Here is a 19,444-nt window from a genome sequence, read left to right on the forward strand (position 1 = left end):
ACCTCTCCTTTCCTACATGGAAGATCCCCAAAACATTGCTCTTGGGACTTTTCCCTTTATCCCCAGAAACACCTTTGGTATTCTCAACCTCATTGGCGATATTTACCCTCCATCTATCCTTAACTCTACTTAAAATGGCATATTTATTCCTCTTTAAATATGTCAATAAGGGGTAGCTAAGTGGTGCAGTGGATAGAGCACCAAACCTGGGGTCAGGGCAACTGGAGTTCAAATCCGGCCTCAAACACTTAACACTTACTAGCTGTGTGACCCTGAGCAAGTCATTTAACCCTAATTGCTTCACCCCAAAATAAATAAATAGATAAATAAACAAACAGATAGATAGGTAGGTAGATAGATAAAAACTAAATGAATAAATGAATGAATAAATAAATAAATAAGTCAATAAGGGGGCAACTAGATGGTGCAGTGGATAAAGCACTGACATTGGATTCAGGAGTACCTGAGTTCAAATCTGATCTCAGGCACTTGACATTTAATAGCTGTGTGACCCTAAGGAAGTCACTTAACCCTCATTGCCCTGACCCCCCAAAAGAGAAATATATCAATAAATTTTATTTTCATATTTTTTAGTTCATTCTTCCTCAAGCCTGTAACACTCACCCCACCACCGTGATCTTTCTTGCAATCTCTACTTACTAGAATATTACTTTTCCTTTAAATAATATATTAAAATGCTTCATCCTCTAAGAAGCGTTTCTTTATTCCTTCTCTGGCCAAAAGTGTTGGAATCATAAACACTTAGTATTAAATCAGGACCTCAGAAACTATCTGGCTCAGATTTATTAATCTTTTCTTGTTTTATGGAACCCTTGGGTAGTCTGGTAAAGCCTTTGGGCACTAAGAAAAGTGTTCTTAAATGTATAACAAAATACATATAGGATTGCAAAGGAGAAAAATGGTACTAAATTACAAAAATCACAATGTTAAAATAAAAACAAATTCACAGACCTATTTGGAGGTCTTTGGAGCCCAAGTTAAGAACCTTTTGTCCTAAACAGTACAGGCCTGATCAAGGAACCCCTCTAATACCGTTGTTAAGAAATAGTCATCTAGCCTCTGATTAAGACTTTCATTCAGTGAAGGGCAACTAACTGCATCTTGGGGTTTCCCACTTCATGTTTCAGTACCTCTAATTGTTAGTAAGTTTCTACTTATATTAAACTTGCATCTATTCCTCTTCAGTTTCAACTAGTAAGATGGAATGGATAGGGGAATGAAACAATCTCAAATCTGAAAAAAAACATGGATGTTACCTAATTTTGAGCAAAATGCTTTTTACAACACACTTATCAAATTGTCATTCAACTTTCATTTGAACACCTATTGGGGGAGCCCATTCCTCCTTGGAGTCATTCTAATTGTTAGAGAGATTTTCCTGACATCAAGCTTAAATGTCTTTTTTGGCAACGTCCAATGATTGCTCCTATTAGTGGCCTATGGATGGAGGAGGGTGGTGAGCAAATTGAATTCTTTTTCCACTGGATAGTCCTTCAAATACTGGGAGACAATCATAATGGAACCCTTGAGACTTTTCTTTCTTTTGGTAAACCTAGTTCCTTGAACAAATCCTAATATGGCATGAAATTGAGAAATTTCATCATTCTAATTGTCCCCTTCTGGACTCTCCACAGCTTATAAATGTCTTTCATAACAGTGGAAGCTGAAACTGAATGCAGTTGCTCCAGATTTAGTGGCGTTATCAACTCTCAAGTAGTGTGCATGACATGTGACCTGTACGTCAACCTCCAAACAAGAGTGCAAGCTCCTACCTGGGCTCTGATGGGTGAGTAGTTGCCTTAGCTGCTCAGGTCTCAGGCCCAATGCATCACTTGATAGCCATATTAATGACATGCTTGTGTGGGAGCATCCTCTTTTGAAAACTACCTTTTTTTTTTTTTCTCTGAACTCATTTGAAAATAGTAATGAACTTACTCATTCCTGGAAAACATAAATCAAACAACCAATCAGTCATCATCATTATCAAAAGAAATAATAATTTGTTAAGTTCTCACTATGCACCAGGCACTGTATTGCTCACCCTTCTCTGGAACTGCTTTTACATATACACATTTTTTTCACTATTAGAATGTAAGTTTCTTGAGAGTAAGGATTGTCTTGGTTATTTAGCATAATGCCTGTCACATAATAAGATCTTAATAAATGCTTTTCCTTCCATCCATCCATACATATATTTGTCCATCTATCCATTCAAAAATCACATTAACTTTTTTGGCCGCTATGGCATACTGGTGACTGGTATTAAGCTATAGTTCACTAAGGGAGCAGTTAGATGGTACAGTTGATAGAGTGCTGGGTCTGGAATTAAGAAGACTCATTGTTCAAATCTGGTCTCACACACTTATTATCTATGTGATCTTGAAAAAAAGTAGTGTAATCTTTGTTTGCCTCAGTTTCTTTAACTGCAAAATTGGGATAATAATAGCCCCTACCTCCCAGGGTTGTTGTGAGAATTAAATGAGACAATAAATATAAAGTGCTTAGCACAGTGCCTTACACATAGTAGGCACTATATAAATGCTAGCTATCATTGATATTATTATTAATAACAATAATAATAATGTTGTTTATAATAATTGAAATAATAATAATGTATGCTGGCCTGGGACACCTAGGAGTTAAGGGGCTTCTCCTGGGTCTAGTAACTAGTATATGTCAGGACAGGACTTGAAACCACATCTTCCTGACTCTGAGGCTGGCTTTCTCTCCACTATGTAATGATGCTTTATGACTGAAACTCATGGAATTCCCAAAGTTTACAGATATCAGAATTGCTGGCTTACCCATAGGTCAATGGAGGGATGCATGGTAGACATAAGTAGGCCATGTGTGGAACCAGTAGATATCACTTAAGTTAGAGGCTGATGTACAGGTCACATGTCACAAACACTCAACCCACAAGTGGGACTAAATGAGATTAAAATGTAACTGAAGGGGCAGCTAGATGGCGCAGCAGATAGAGCACCGGCCCTGGAGTCAGGAGTACCTGAGTTCAAATCCGGCCTCAGACACTTAACACTTACTAGCTGTGTGACCCTGGGCAAGTCACTTAACCCCAATTGCCTCACTAAAAAAAAAAAGAAAAGAAAAAAAATGTAACTGAAAATATTTAACAAAATAAATAAAAATACAGTAGAACAAGGATAATGTTAATATGTGGTTTTCCAAGCCAATATGCTGCCCAGAGAGATTCTATTTTAGTTTGGCATCACTAATATCTTTTGTCATATATTACATATATATGTGTATATGCATATACATATACACATATAATGTATATTCAGAAGCATAGGTTAACCATATTTCAAGAGGGGAGGGAAGCCACAAAATCTTAAGCAAACAAATAAAAAAGTCGCTAGTGCAGTATCCTCTGCAAGGGATTTATGGAAGGAAATAGACAAGAATTGTAAAGAATGAATCTGCATCGATGAGTTTTAATTTTCACTGGGAAAGGGAGTATCCACTTTGATGAGATCATTCATTTGTCAAAGTATTGAAATGAGTGCAGGGGAAACATTAAAAAAAATAAGGAAAATGATAAAAAGAGAACCAAGCATATATATTAGAAGTCAGCAGCAGGGGAACATAATAAGTAAATAAAAGAAGATGAGGAAAGGTTTATGAAGACAGTTAAGTCATCACAATGAAGAGTAAAATCAAAAAGATGCTATGTAGAAAACAATAGAACTTTGTTATGTCAAGTTTTAATTCACACAAGGGAGAGCCCAAGGCCAAGAATGAGACATTTAAGGACCAGGTTGGGGCGGGGGGGCAGTCCAGATCTTTATTGGTTCAGAGAAAAGGGAAATCAGTCATGGTGAAGGTAGTCAGGGAAGGCTTCAAAGAAGGAAAAAAGAAGTAGGTTTTGTACTGAATTGTAGGAGCTGTATATGTAAAACTGAGAGAGGCAATGACATTCTGGGTTAACAGAAAAAAGCTATTCATTTCCTTAATCTATTTGCCACCTTTCCCTGTGTGTGTCATGTTTTTCAGTCATGTCCAATTCTATGTGACCCCATTTGGGGTTTTCTTGGCAAAGATACTGGAGTGGTTTGTCATTTCCTTCTCCAACTAATTTTACAGATGAGTAAACTGAGGCAAACAGGGTGAAGTGACTCACCCAGGGTCACACAGCTAGTAAGTGTTTGAGGCCAGATTTGAATTCAGGAAGATGAGTCTTCCTTACTTCAGGCCCGGTTCTCTATCCATTTCACGACCTAGTTATCCCAATTCTAAATCAAATATTAGGTATTTTGTGATGACAGTCTAAAATCTTATTTTATTTGATTTTTTATGGAATAAAACAAGTATTTTTATAATATAGTACAATAATTTTGGGGGAGAATGTCGCATTTGCTCTGCTTTGCCATCCTACGGTCAAAAGAGGTTTGAAGGGGTAGGCAGCCTATAATCTAACCTTAATCATAACTCATTTTCATATAGTGCTCTCATGTTTGCAAATTACTTTACAGATATTATTTCATTTGATCCTTACAAAAGTTCTTTAAGGTTGGTAATACATGTATTATCATCTCCATTTTACAGACAAGGAAATTGAGGTTTAAAGAAGTTCGATGACTAGCTCACAACCAGACATCATTTATGATGTGTTGGAGGCACTTCAGGTCTCTCTTAAGAGAATTTTTTCTTCACCATACCAGAGAAATATAGGATCTCATATATGTATATATAAAAACTGGAAAGCACCTCAGAGTATGTCTACCTCATACTATCTTATTCTCCTATGGAAGGTAGTGTTGTTGCTCGTGCTGGCACTTGAGATGTGTTCTGAACACAACCTAAACCTTTAGTCAATACTTTGTCAAATAAAAAGATGGATGAATCATCTTCCCTTCTATCCTAACTATATTGTCTTCCTTAGGGAAGAGAGAAAAGGAAAAAAATGGAACAGTAATCACATACCATGAAAAATTAATGCATTCAGTGGTTCACTCCCAATGCAAAAATGCCAAGAACTTCTGTTGTTCTCATCTCTAAGTGGAAAGATTTCATTTTTGATTGGTGTAATTTCCCAAATGATGCTTGGCTAGAAAATGACAGTATGGGTACAAACACACAAGATGAAAGATATCTCAAGTGTAGGTTGGATCCTGTTGCTGGAAAAGGGGGAAATTATTTACCTGAAAGATATGAATTTATCCTTTCACTTTCTAGACTCCATTCAGCTTGCTCTCTTTGATTGAGCGGCCATGTTCCACTCATAGCATGACTCAAAATTAGAAGTAGTAACTAGATGGTTTCTTTCTTTGCTAAATGGTGGGTTTATTCATTGTGAGTTTTATAATTCAAGCTTTGTTGTTTGATGATAGAGAAATATGGTACAATGGGAAATGTGTAGGATTTGGAGTCAAAGGTTCAGAGCTTTTGGCTCCTTGTTTTCATTTGACCATAGGCGAATCACTTAATGACTCTAGGCTTTCGTTTCCTTATCTCTGACATGTGGTGGATGAACTTGTAGTGTGGTACATTGGAAAGTGCACAGTAGCTTTGGAGTCCAAATATCTGCATTCAAATCCCACCTTTGAAGCTTATGGCCTCTATGACCTTCCTGTAGTCCCATTTCCTCTTCTGTAAATTGCGGTTTGATAAGATACCCTTTGAGATCTCTTCTAGGCCCAAATATATGACTTCTACTTAAATGGATGCGATTGTAATCATAGATAAATTTTGACAATTAGTTCATGGAAAGTACCAGCTGCCAATGTAAAATACAATATAACAGATGATCTCAAAGAATTTGTATTTGGCTTCACATTGTGTTTTTGTACTTACTTTGTAACATGGGTGTGGTTTCATGTCCTTGTCTTACTGTTCAAGAGAATTGTTTGCTATTATTTAGCAATAATATGTATGTGGAGCAAGGTGTGCCAAGTATTTTTTTTTCTGTATCATGAAAATTAGAGTATAGAATGCCTCCCACTACCAGGGGAAGGCCCTGAGCCATGATTCAGCAATCTGGGATCAAAGATGTGGGTTAGAGGGAAAAAGACTCAGAAAAAGAGTCAACTATTTGTTGGCCCCAGGAGGTTTCTGTTATCTCCACTATACCAAAGAATTGGGAAGCATTTGGAGTAGGATCCCCCAGAGGATGTGAGCTCTGAATAGGAAGAGAAGCTCAGTTTTGGAGGAGACCCAGAATTGGCAGCAGCCTGTTTTAGATCTAGGTGGTGGTAAGGAGGTAGTGGTTATGTTAACCTTATAATCATGCCAGGAACAGTGATCTCCAGAGAGGATGTAGACCCGATGACTAGGACAAGAATATAGAAATTCCTTCTTCACAAACGAAGGCAGACTCTGTCCTTGCTGATGGTCCAGGACCAACTACTTTAAATCCAGGGGATGGAGTAAAAGAAATAGAGTTTTGAATGCTGAAACATTCAGATATTGAAGAGGTGAGGAAAAACCATGGAAACATGGAAAAGATTAGCCCTAGAGTCAGGAGACATGGTTTCAAATCCTGTACCCCTTGGCAAATTGCCTAACCTATCTGAGCCTCAGTTTCTTCACCTGTAAAATGTAAGAGTTGGGCTACATTGTTTCTGTAGTTCCTTCAGGATCTGGATTTAGGTCCTTATGAGATAACTAAAAGCTTTATCTGTCCTGAAGCCTAGAAGAAGAAATTTAGGAGAGACAAGAGAGAAAAGGGTATTACCTAGGGAAGGAAAGGACAAGAATAGGACTTTCCTGCATCTCTTAAAATAATTTCTAAGGTGAGCAAGGCAAATGCTATTTCGTAAGAGGCTAAAAGTTCAGAAAATGGACTGTTGTGGTTAGATAGAATAATCAATTAATAAGTATTTATTGAGCACCTACTATGTGCCCAAAAGGTAGGTAGTAAAAGTAGGATACATCTATTTGTGACATATCCATTGCTGACAGTAAGTAGGGGTGGATGGATGGGCAGATTCTGGAAGGACTAGGGGAATTTAGACTTTGTCAAGTCAATTTCATTATTTAGAAAATTAAAATCAATAAGCATTAATTATGTATTATGTGCTACCATTATTCAAGGCATGAGAGATATTCACTCACACACACAAATATACACAAAAAGAAAGAAAGGAAAATAAAACACCTATCCTCAAAGAACTTGCATTCTATTAAAAAAATAGGGATAGGAACTGGACATGGGATTTTATAAGTCTAGTAAAATCCCTACTGTGGGATTTCTCACTACCAATACATGTCAACACCTCCTTTGAAATGTATAGTCTTAGAAATTTTTCTGTAGAACATTGAGTGGTTAAATAAGTTTTCATAGTTATACAAGAATTATGTGTCAGGGGTAGTTCTTGAACCCAGATGCTTCTAGGTTTTTGCTTGTTTGTTTGTTTGTTTTTTTAATTGCAGAGCAGTGAAGGTTAAGTGACTTGCCCAGGGTCACACAGCTAGTAAGTATCAAATGTCTGAGGCCGGATTTGAACTCAGGTACTTCTGAATCCAGGGCTAGTGCTTTATCCACTGGACCACTGAGTTGCCCTCATCCTAGTTTTTTTTTTTTTTTTAAAGCCAGCTCTGTATCGACTATATCATAGTAGAATTCTGGGGTGGGGGGTGGGAGGGAGAAATGGAACTAACAATTGGTGAGGGTGGGGGAGGTCAGGAAAAGACTCATGAATGCAGTTGTATTTGAGCTAAGACTTGAAGGAAACTATGTATTTTAAGAGGTGAGTGAGTTTAAAATACAGGGGAACAGCCTGTCCACAGGCATGGAGATGGGTAATGAAATGTGTGTAGGAACCAGAAAGAAGCCCAGTTTGTCTGTATCCAACATGAATTAGGTTAGACAATTTGACCACAGACAAGAGTATCATGATAATGGTCAATGAAGTAGAGGAGAAAGAGTTAAGAAAGTACAAGAATAGTTCCCATAAATATGACTGGAGGACCAAGATTTACTAACAAAACACCTATTTCTTTATCTTGAATCTCTTTTTTCATTAATCTGCCCATCCCATGGTGCTTAATAGTTTAATAAAAACCAACAATAACACTTTTAAAAAATCCTTAAAAGTATCATATGCTGTTTTCCTAGAGCACAGAAGTGGACAAGCAAGATGGTATACATGCTCTTCACTAGTTTAAAATGGGGTGCAGAAGTCATATTCATAAAGGAGAAAAGGTGGGGAGGTGGTAGCTAGGATATGATATTGATCACTAGATGTCAAGCTTGCTAATGGAAGAAAATGATGGGTAATAGGGATGGGAAGACTTAGGGGTGAAGTGAATAGGATCATAATGTCACATAATGGATTTGGCAACTCTTCTAGGAATTCACAGTAATTCAAGTCATAGAATGAAGCCATGCTGGGATAACTTCATTCAGGATTAGCTGGAAAGACACTCAGTTTCTTTTAACTGCTCAGATCAGTATAAATGCCAATGTAAACAATTGTTATTAAGCACATGGTCTTTCTGGCCCACTACTTTTATAGGGCAGGAAAGATAATTAATTATCTGGGTTTACAGATGAGTCTTCTTTTTGCTTCTGTAGTGCTATTGACTATAAGCAAAGAGAAAAGGAATGTGGTGTTAGGAAAGGAGCTCTTGACTGGGTGACTTAGTGGATAGAGCGTTTGGCCCAGAGTCTAAAAGAACAGAGTCCAAATCACCTTCACACACTTAACTAGCTGTGTGACTCTTCACAAGTTATTTAACCTCTGCCTATCTCAGTTTCCTCATTTATAAAATGGGTTTTGTTAAAAAAAAAATCATTGTTGTGAGGATCAAATGAGAAAGTAACTATAAAGCACAACATCAGGTACTTAATAAGTGCTTGTTACTCCCCCCCAGCTCCACTCCCTCCCACCAGCTTGAGAGTCAAAAGAAAGACCTGAGTTTTGGTCTCAGTTTTGCCACTAAAAAGCTGTGTGACATTATGTAAACTGGTTCAACTCTCTGAGAATCAATTTCTTCATTAGGGATTTAGGTAAGATTATGATTTCTAAGGTCCTTTCTAGCTCTAGCATTCTGTAAAATAATTATCAAAGGTTTAATTAAGCACCATAGAGACTTATCTTCTAAGAATTTAAATCTAAAATGTCCTGTGTAGTACTCCTGGAAGTGGCAGTGGTGGTGGTTGGTGGTAGTAGTAGAAGGAAAAGAAGAAGTAGTAACAGTAATAAAAATTGCAGCAGCAGTAGTAATAGTAGTAGTAGGAGCAGTAATAGTAGAAATAGTAGTAGTTGTAGCAACATTTTGTAGCTGACATATTTAGCACTTTAAGATTTGCTACCCATTTTACACATATTTCATTTGTTCCTCATGATGACCCAGTAAGATAATTACTATGTGATTAACATTTCCATTTTCTGGTTGTAAAAACTGAGTCTCAGAGAAAAGAAGTACTTTGTTCATGGTGATATATCTAGTCATTGTCAGAAGTATAGGGATCCTTTTTTTTCTTCCCTCGCCAAAATTTTTTTATTTGTAAATTCAGGAATTTAGACTAGAGAATCTCTGAGACTTCATCCAGAGCTGAAATTCTAAAATTCAATGTCATCATCAAAAGTTGACTGGATTGTCCATAAAAGACAATCAAATTTTATAAATGATTAGCTATCTACTTGCACTTCAGAGGAATGAAGTGCATTCCAATTATAAGATTCTGTGATCCTTTGATAGGTAAACTCGTTTAATTAGTAGCTTAATGGAAAAAAATAGTTTCAGTTAGCTTCTATAAAATTATACTGAAAGACAGATTTTTTTATTACACTATTTATAAGTCTAGTTTCAAGTTAATTGAATGGCAGAATTCTAACTAGGATGTCAAAATACCAGAGAAAAAGAAAAGATACATTCAGGCATTGAATTGTTTTCATGTTTTAAAGAAAAATCCATTCAGATGATTGACTGCAATTTTGTCTTTTCTTTCAGATGTTTTGGTATTAGTGTTTATATTGTGGTCAATCCATCCTGGTTTCTGGAACTTTGATAATAGCTCATATTTATATTGAGTTCCATGGTTACATAGAGTTGTCATATAACTTATCTCATTTGATCAATCAACAATCACTAACAAAGGTTTGAAATGAAGTCAATGGAAATGAACAACCTGTTGAACTTCATCTTTCTCATCCAGTTAGATGTTTGAATCCCCCTTCAAAAACTTGTTGTCAGATATACTGGAGTACTTTATTATTTCCTTTCACAGCTCTTTTTACAGATGAGGAACTGAGGCAAATGAGGTTAGGTGACTTGCCCAGGTCCAGAGTTCTATCCACTGCACCCCCTAGCTATTCCAAACCTTAAAGCATTATATAAATACTAGATGTTACTTTAGGTTCTGATAAACTATTCAGGGAGGGAGCATGGGATAGTGGAAAGAGATATAGTTCTGAAATCAATGGACTGGGTCTCAAATCTTATTTCTGACAATCACTGCCAGTTTGACCTTGTATAAGTCATTTATCCTTTCTGGCCTCAAGTTTTCTTATCTCTTAAATGATTGAGTTGAACTCACTGGCCTCTGAGCTCTCTATGAGCCTATGAACACCTCTAGGTCTTAGTTTCTTCACTTGCAAATTGAGGGGTTTGGAAAAGATGATATTTTTCCTCCCCTCCAATACTGTATATTTAATCCAAGATAAGAAAAGAGACAGCATTTACTTTCTCATGTTCATCACTAGAAAGGGCTTTGAAGAGTAATAGCTAACTAATAATGACTAACATTTATGTGTACCTTAAGATTTGTACATATTAGTCAGTCAATCATTAATGAAGCACCTACTACGTGCCAAGTTCTGTGCTAAGTACTGAGTATAGAAATAAGACAAAATGAATTCAGTCTAATGAGGAGACAACATGTTCACAACTACATACAAAGTATATGCAAGATAAATTGGAGTTAATAAAGAGAAGGCACTAGAAGTAAGGGAGGGGGTGCATATTATCTCAGTTGATTCTTACAGCAAAACCTGTGCGTTAGGTGGTATTAATATCCCAAATTTATAGTTGAGAAAACTGAAGCTTAAATAAAGTGACTTTTCTTGGGTCATATAGGTATGTCCTGTCCAAGGCAGAATTTGAACTTTCTACCTTCATATACCACAGGTTGCCTCAAAATTCCACTTGAGAAGAGAATACTATATTACAGTAATGTGATAAATCTGGAAGATCCGTAAAATATATTCATTCTAAAGAGCTTGCATAAGTGATAGCTGCTTATCATTTACTTTAGTAATCCAAGAATAATTATTAATTAATATTCAGCTTGAGACTATGCAGAGGATGGCAGCCAAAATGATGAAAGACTGTGAGAACAAGGATCATTTGAAGTGACATTTGAATTTTTAACAGTTTCTATCTTCTAGATCACTTTTGTCAATTTGGAAAAGCTTATGGACCTAGTTTCAGAATGCTATTTTTAAGTGCAAAAAATAAAACACATTGGATTGAAAAGGAAACTAATTTTATTGTAATAAACATTTATTTTTCCTCCTAAATTCTTATAATATCTTCTCTATCTATAGATACCTTAAAGATCTGTGAACCCCAGGGTAACCTTCTTCTTGTTCACAGGCTCTTAAACCTAGAAATTGAAGGAACTTCAGAGTTTACCAAAGGATCCTCAAATTATGGATGAAGAAATTGAGGTCAAAGGCAATAAACTGACATGCACAAGGTCATATGGATAAATAGTAACTAGCTTAGTAAAATATCTCAAAATGCAATAATCACTACATGTCATCATTCTACAAAAGAAGCAACATCATTTCTTATTTGAAACAGTATTCACATTTTGTCAAAATGAGGTTAAAAAAACCCCCAGCTTTTTGAAAATACATTCATTCTACAAAGGGATTTAGTACAAATGTCTTTTCTTTTCCTGAACATTATTAACAAGCTACACAGAAGCACCTCTAACTTGATAAGTAAATACATAAAATAGAGAGATCAGAAGACTTTGTGGGCTTTTCTTAAAGGCCAACCTGTGACATTACTGGACTCCAAAAGTTGAGTTGCAGGTGATAGTGATTTAAAGAAAATCCAGTGGTGACAGCATGACACAAGTAGCTTTATATATATACAGGATATTTCCCAGCTCAATTGGAGAAGAGGTAAGGCTCACAGCATGAGAAAGGTGTAAAACTGAAAGGAATTCTTTAAAAGGATAAAAGAGGATGGCTTGAGAAAAGAATGAGAAGTATGAGAAAAAAATTATTCAAGAGATGTACTGGATCCAGAATTAAGGATAGGGTACAAGAAGAAAATGTCAAACCCCTCCAGTATTGTAGTTCAATATTGGACCTAAATTGGTTCATGAAGAGTCAGACACAGCTGAAAAATGATTCAACAACAACAACAAAGAAGCCAGTACCACTGGGATTTGGAATGATAGGCAACAGAATTAGACATTTCAACTGATGCTCAAGTAACAACAGCTTATAAACTGATAAGGTCCTCACATAGCAGCTGGCATACTTTTAACACTAGAAACAAAAGCAATCACAATTGGGAAGTAATGAACTTCTCAAGGTCATCCCCAAGAGAAGATTCCCTGCAGCCATGTTTTATTCTAACTTTTTTTTGGGGGGGGGCAGGGCAATGAGGGTTAAGTGATTTTTCCAGGGTCACTCATGCCGCTAGTAAGTGTCAAGTGTCTGAGGTCAGATTTGAACTCGGGTCCTCCTGAATCCAGGGTGGTGCTTTATCCGATACTGCACCACCTAGCTGTCCCCTATTGTCAATTCTTTAGATAATTTTGTGCTGCTGCCACTTGTGGGTTCAGGTAAGGATTCTTGTACCCTTGGGACTTATTTCCTTTTCTATATGACACCTGTTTTTGGAATGGGGATCAATGGACCATCAAGCGGCTAGGCAGTCCCAAACTTTTATACAAAGAAGATCAATTGGCAGTGATCACAGATGTAATTTAGTTTAATTTTCTAATTTTACAGATGAGGGAAATTGAGGCTTACAAAGGCTTATAAAACTTGCTCAAGGCTACACAGGTAGTATATTTCAGAAGTGGGTTTTGAATACATATATTCTGTTTATAAAACCATCATTTTTATTTAAGAGTATCATAGTTCCTTTTAAGGTGGTCAATAGAATGGAAACATTCAAAAGAAAAAAAAAACAAGAGTGGGGAGATTATCTCTTTGTATGTGGGGGACAAGATGAGGAAACTGTTAGTCCTGCCCTCAGCATGCTCTTATTGACAAACACAAAGATAATCAGAGGTAATATTTGTTTAGCATTTTAAAGTTTGCAAAATGCCTTATAAATATGATTTCATTTTATACTCAAAACAACCCTGTGAGATAAGTGCTGTTATTATCCTTAGCTAGGTGCAGGAGGTAGAGCACTGATCTTTGAAGTCAGGAAGACCTGGGTTCAAATATAACCTCAGAGACATCTTAGCTCTGTAATTCTGAACAAGTCATTTAGCTCCTATCTGCCTCACCTTTCTCAATTGTAAAGTGAGATAATGACAACACAGGGTTACTGGAATCAAATGAGGTAATATTTGTAAAGCAGATAGCACAGTTACTAGAACATAGGAGGCACTAAATAAATGTTTATTCTCTTTTCTTTTTACAAATGGTAAGATGTAGGCAGACATATATTATGGGACTTTTCCAGAGTAACACAGGAAGAATTCAGGTGTTCAAGTCCAATGATCCCAATTCACCTTTGGTTTTTTTTGTGTCTGAGCTCTCTTTGCAAAGAATCGAATTCCTAGTTTTCTGTGATCTCAAAAGAGCTACAGAGCTGGAATCAGTAGACCATAGTCACTCAGATAGACATCAGACACTTCCAATTGACTTTCTAAAAGCTGCTCAGGAACACCCTGTGGCTCTTATATCCATATATTCCCTTCTGTCCTTTCTTCATTTCTCCCCTTCATCCTTCATGACACAATTTCTCAATTTTAGCAGCTTCTTGGTGCTGTGCAAGGAGTACTGGAGTCAAGAATACCAGCCTTAGATGTTAGGTTGTGTATCTGGGCAAGTGACTTAACTTCTGTCTGCCTCAGTTTTTTTTCAGCTGTACAATTATATATATCTATATGTGTATGTGTGTGTACATATATATATATATATATATATATATATATATAGAGAGAGAGAGAGAGAGAGAGAGAGAGAGAACAAAACTAATTACTTGAGTTATTTTAAGGATCAAATAATATATTTGTAAAGCACTTTCTAAATGTTAAAGCACTATACGAATGCTAGTTGTTCTTGATGATGGTGGTGGTGGTGATTAGCCAGGCACAAGACCCTATAACATAGAGGAATTGCCCAATAAATGGCAGTTTCCTTATATTAGAATTGTAGATGATTGAGTAAATGCATCAAAACCAGGTTGGAGTTATTGTTTAGATGTTTTGATCATGTCTGACTCTTTGTGATGCCATTTAGGGTTTTCTTGGTAAAGATTCTGTATTGGTTTGAATTTCCTTTTTCCAGGCCATTTTATGGGTGAAGAAATTGAGGTAAAGAGGATTAAGTAACTTTTCCATGGTCACACAGCTACTAAGTGTCTGAGACTAGATTTGAAGTCATGTCTTCTGGACTCCAGGCCTGAGGGCATGTTCCACCACACTACCTAGCTGCTCCAATGGTTGGGTATACTCATCAAACACAGGTTGGAGAGTACCCATTAAAGGCAATGCAATCACTGCCCATATTATACAGTAATAGGGACCCCAATGACATAAAAAACTAACCGATCCTAAAGGGAATCAAATCATCATAGTGAGCCATAGGACTCTCAGGATTACTGATGATGATAAGGATAGTTAACATTATGTTTTGAGGTTTATAAAATAGTTGTAAATATGTTTCTTTTTATATTTATTTATAAATATAAGTCGACATTGACACATACTATAAATAAATATATGTTCTTATATGTCAACCCAGAAGAATTTATCAAATACTTAACTGCACAATGGGGAGATGGATTTAGGGCAAAACAAGAGCAACAGAAACAAACCCCACATAGTCCTTCCATCATGGATCTTATATCCAAACTGGGAATAACACATGGAACTAGGTACATATAAGGTGCATGTGAAGTTTGTAATTGTCTATTTACCAACTGTCTGGATGTCTTGTCTGTCTGTCTATCTATTTGCTTATCCATCCATACATGTAAATAAATAGGATAAAGACTGTTCCTGTAATTTCATTAATATGTGGAACTCCTCAGTGAAGAAGCTCCCTTTACCAATGCAGGGCATAATCTATATAATTTAAAATGTTAGAGAGTGACTGGGGGACACCAAGAAGTTAAAAAACTTGCCTAGGGTCACATAGCCAGTCAGAGGGAAAATTGGAATCTAGATGGATCAGTTCTTGATCCACTATGCCTCTTTTCTTTTGTTCTTTCCTGGCTTTAAGTAAAGTACTGTTGGAGAAAGGGAGCTAGAGAAACCTTGCTAAGAGCAAACTCTGGGAGTAGCTAAGATCATGATTTATATGATGGTTCTGCTGAATTCAAAAGGAGACTTCATGGGGGAAATGCTTTGTAGAAAATTTTTTAAGTTTGATCTTACCCATCCTAGGAACTGAAGTCATACATGTAAATGTGTTCCCCTAGGTATTAGGGAGAATCTGGGACTTCTTGCTATGTGTCCTTGTTAAATATCTTATTGTAAAAACCAAACCAAACCAAACCAAACCAAAACCAAACCTAATTCAGGTTATTTAGTTAAATGATATTTGGGATCTAATTACTGATATTTAGGAGACTACATTACAATGGGGCTCAAGCTGATGGTATTAAATAAAAATTATTTAGATATCTCAGAGATACTCTTATAACACTATAGAGGAGATGTAGTTTCCTTGGAGACCCAACTCATCAATGAAAATGATAATTAGTAAAAGAAATTTCAGATTCCATAAAAGTCTGCATAAAAAGAGGAAAAACACAACTGCTACATCTGGTGTTTAGATACTAGTCATTATTACAATATGTGAATGTCATACCATCAGAGAGAGAGACAGAGAGAAAATGAGAGAGACAGAGACAGAGACACAGAGACACAGAGATACCGAGAAACACAGAGGCAGAGACAGAGAGAGACAGAGAGACTGAGAGAGAAGGGTCCTTAAATAATGTGGACAGTTGAGTTGCTGTGTCAAAGTAGCAAAGTTGTCTCTTTCCTTTGAGAGTTGAAGGGTCATGTGGGACTCATAAAGCTGCCTCAAATCTTCAGAGATGAAAGACACCAAGAGGATTTAGATGTGATGAAATTAAGAGATCAGTGGAAGCTATTTCCTCAACTACCTTCTGAACAAATCCACTTTTTGCTAAGGCTTGTCTATGTTAAAAGTTGTTTGACTCTGACCATAGGCCTGACTCATTGGCTCATGGATTTAGAGCTGGGAGGAACCTTATAGATGATCAAGTGTAGCTTCTTCATGTTATAGATGAGGAAATTAAACACAGATACTTGCCTGTGGTACCTCAGCTAGTAAGTGGGTCCTTGTTTGTTCATAAATAATAATATCAATGACTGGATTATTGAGGAACACTAGGATACCCCTATGGTCACAATGGTTGGTATTAAGCATCTATGTGCCTGCTATGCTATTAGGGTTGGAATGCATATCAACAGAGATTAAGAAATGACACCTAAGGACTTAGAATAATTGGATCAAAGATTTAGAGAAACATACTTGGAACTTTATCAGATGTGCTGTTGTTGTGTCTAAGGACAAGAAATCCTACTCATGTAAAATGTGTCTTGCCATGTAGCATGAAGAGATAGCAATTCATCCAAACACATTTCAAATGTTTTAGGTACTCAATATAAGTTAATAATGAGATATCATGACCAAAGAAACTAATGTGATTTTAGACTGAATTAAAAGAGAGAGAGTGTCTAGGAAAGACTGTACTCCATGGATTTGTCTATTTTGTTTTGTGAGTCACTTTTTAGGACAGGCATTGGTAAGATGGTGAACATCTATTTTTATAGAAAGGGACCAGTATAGTGAAGAGCCTTGAGACTATGTCACATGAATGTTAGCTTAAGTGAATTAAAATTATTTAACTCAGTTTAGTTTTTTGTTTGTTTATTTTTGTTTTTGCAGGGAAGAGGAAAATAAGAAAAGACTTATTGGGGATAACCATTTGCAGGACTGTCATATCTGTGAGATAATAGACTTCCCTGGCTTGGCCACAGAGTGCCAGTCTAAAAATAAAGAGGGAAAGATGCCTAGAGACAGATTTTTAAAAAACTTTTAAATTCATTATAATGTGAACCCATCTGTAATTGCTTGCAGTTGCATAGGGAAACCATGCCATGTTACTTGGCCAGGTTGTTTTTTTTTTTGTTTGTTTGTTTTTTGGTAAAAGTATTTTATTATTTTCTAGGTACATGTAGGGATAGTTTTCAATATTTGTTTTTGTAATATTTATAGTTTCATTTTTTTATCCTGCCCTCCCTTCTCTCACCCATCCCAAAGATAGCAAGCAATCTGATATGGGTTATATATGTACAATCACATTAAATATATTTCTGCATTAGTCCTGCTGTGAAAGAAGAATCAGAGCAGAAGGGAAAAACCTCAAAAAATAAAAACAAAAAAAAGTAGAAATAGTATGGTTCAATCTGCATCTAGATTCCATAGTTCTTTTTTTCTGGATTTGGAGAGCATTTTCCATCATGAGTCCTTTGGAACTATCTTAGACCATTGTATTGCTGAGAAGAGTTAAGTCTATCACAGTTGATTAACACATAATGCTGTTGATACTGTGTACAATGTTCTTCTGGCTCTGCTCATTTCAGTCAGCATCAGTTCATGTAAGTCCTTCCAGGTCTCTCTGAAATCTGCCTGTTCATCATTTCTTCACATTGATTTTTTAAAACTTTGTATTCTAAATTTTCTTCCTCTCTCCCTCCTCACCCTTCCCTATGAAATCATGCTATTCAATGTCATTCATGTGCAGTTATGCCAAACATCTTCACATTAGTTAAGTTGTGAAAGAAAATAGAATGACTTTAGAAGGAGGAACTAACAAATAAAATTATACTTCAATCTATATTCAAATACCATCAGTTTTTCCTCTGTTGATGGTTTGCATTTTTCATAATTCCTTGTGATAGCATCATGCTCATCATTTCTTTCAGTTACTATTGCTAATTTTATTACCCTTCCATCCTATTCCCTCCCCTTCATATTTACTCTATTTTCTATCTTCTTTCACCCTATCCCTTCCCCTCCCCTCCCCCAATCTGCCCTCCCTTCCTTCACCCCACCCCCCTTTTTCACCTTCCCATCCTACTTTCCATCAGGGCAAAATATATTACTATACCCACTTGAGTATTTATGTTATTCCCTCTTTAAGCCAATTCAGATGAAAGTAAGGCTCACTCACTCCCCCACTCCTTCCCCATCTTCCCCTCCACTCCATAAGCTTTTTCTTGTTTCTTTTATGTGAGCTACTTTACCCCCTTCCATCTCTCCCTTTCCCTTTCTTCCTGTACGTTCCTCTTACCCCTTAACTTTATTTTAAAGATGTCATCATGGGCCAGCTAGGTGACATAGTGGACAAAGCACCAGCCCTGGATCCAGGAGGCCCTGAGCCCAAATCTAGCCCCAGACATAAGCCACCCCACCCTGCCCCACAAAAAACAAGGATAAATGGTTTACAGATATCATCCCTTCATATTCAATTCACTAAGTATCCTCTAAGTATATTCCTTTCAACTGCCCTAATACTGAGAAAGTTCTTATGAATTGGAAGTATTATCTTCTCGTGTAATATTTAAACAGTTTAACCTTTTAACGTCACTCATGATATCCTTTTCTTGTTTACCTTTTTATGCTTCTCTAGGGTCTTGTATTTGAAAGTCAAATGTTCTATTCAGTTCAGGTCTTTTCATCAGAAATGCTGGAAAGTCCTCTTTTTCATTGAAGTCCCATTTTTCCTCTGAAAGATTAAAATCAGTTTTGCTGGGTAGGTGATTTTACATTGTAGTCCCAGTTCCTTTGCCCTCCGGAATATCATATTCCATGCCCTCAGGTCCTTTAATATAGAAGCTGCTAGATCTTGTGTTATCGTGACTGTGGCTCCACAGTATTTAAATCCCTTTTTTCTAGCTACTTGCAATGCTTACAATGTATTCTCCTTGACCTGAGAGCTCTGGAATTTGGCCATAATATTCCTGGAAGTTTTCCTTTTGGGATCTCTTTCAGGAGGTGATCAATTCTATCAGGAGGTGATTCAATTTCTATTTTACCTTCTGCTTCTAGAATATCATGGCAATTTTCCCTGACAATTTCTTGGAAAATGATGTCTAAGCTCTTTCTTTGATCATGGTTTCCATGTAGTCTAATGATTTTCAAATTATCTCTCCTGGATCTATTTTCCAGGTCAGCTGTTTTTCCAAGGAGATATTTCATATTGTCCTCTG

Source organism: Dromiciops gliroides, chromosome 5 (genome assembly GCF_019393635.1).
Source record: "Dromiciops gliroides isolate mDroGli1 chromosome 5, mDroGli1.pri, whole genome shotgun sequence".
In the NCBI taxonomy this organism is placed as follows: domain Eukaryota; kingdom Metazoa; phylum Chordata; class Mammalia; order Microbiotheria; family Microbiotheriidae; genus Dromiciops; species Dromiciops gliroides.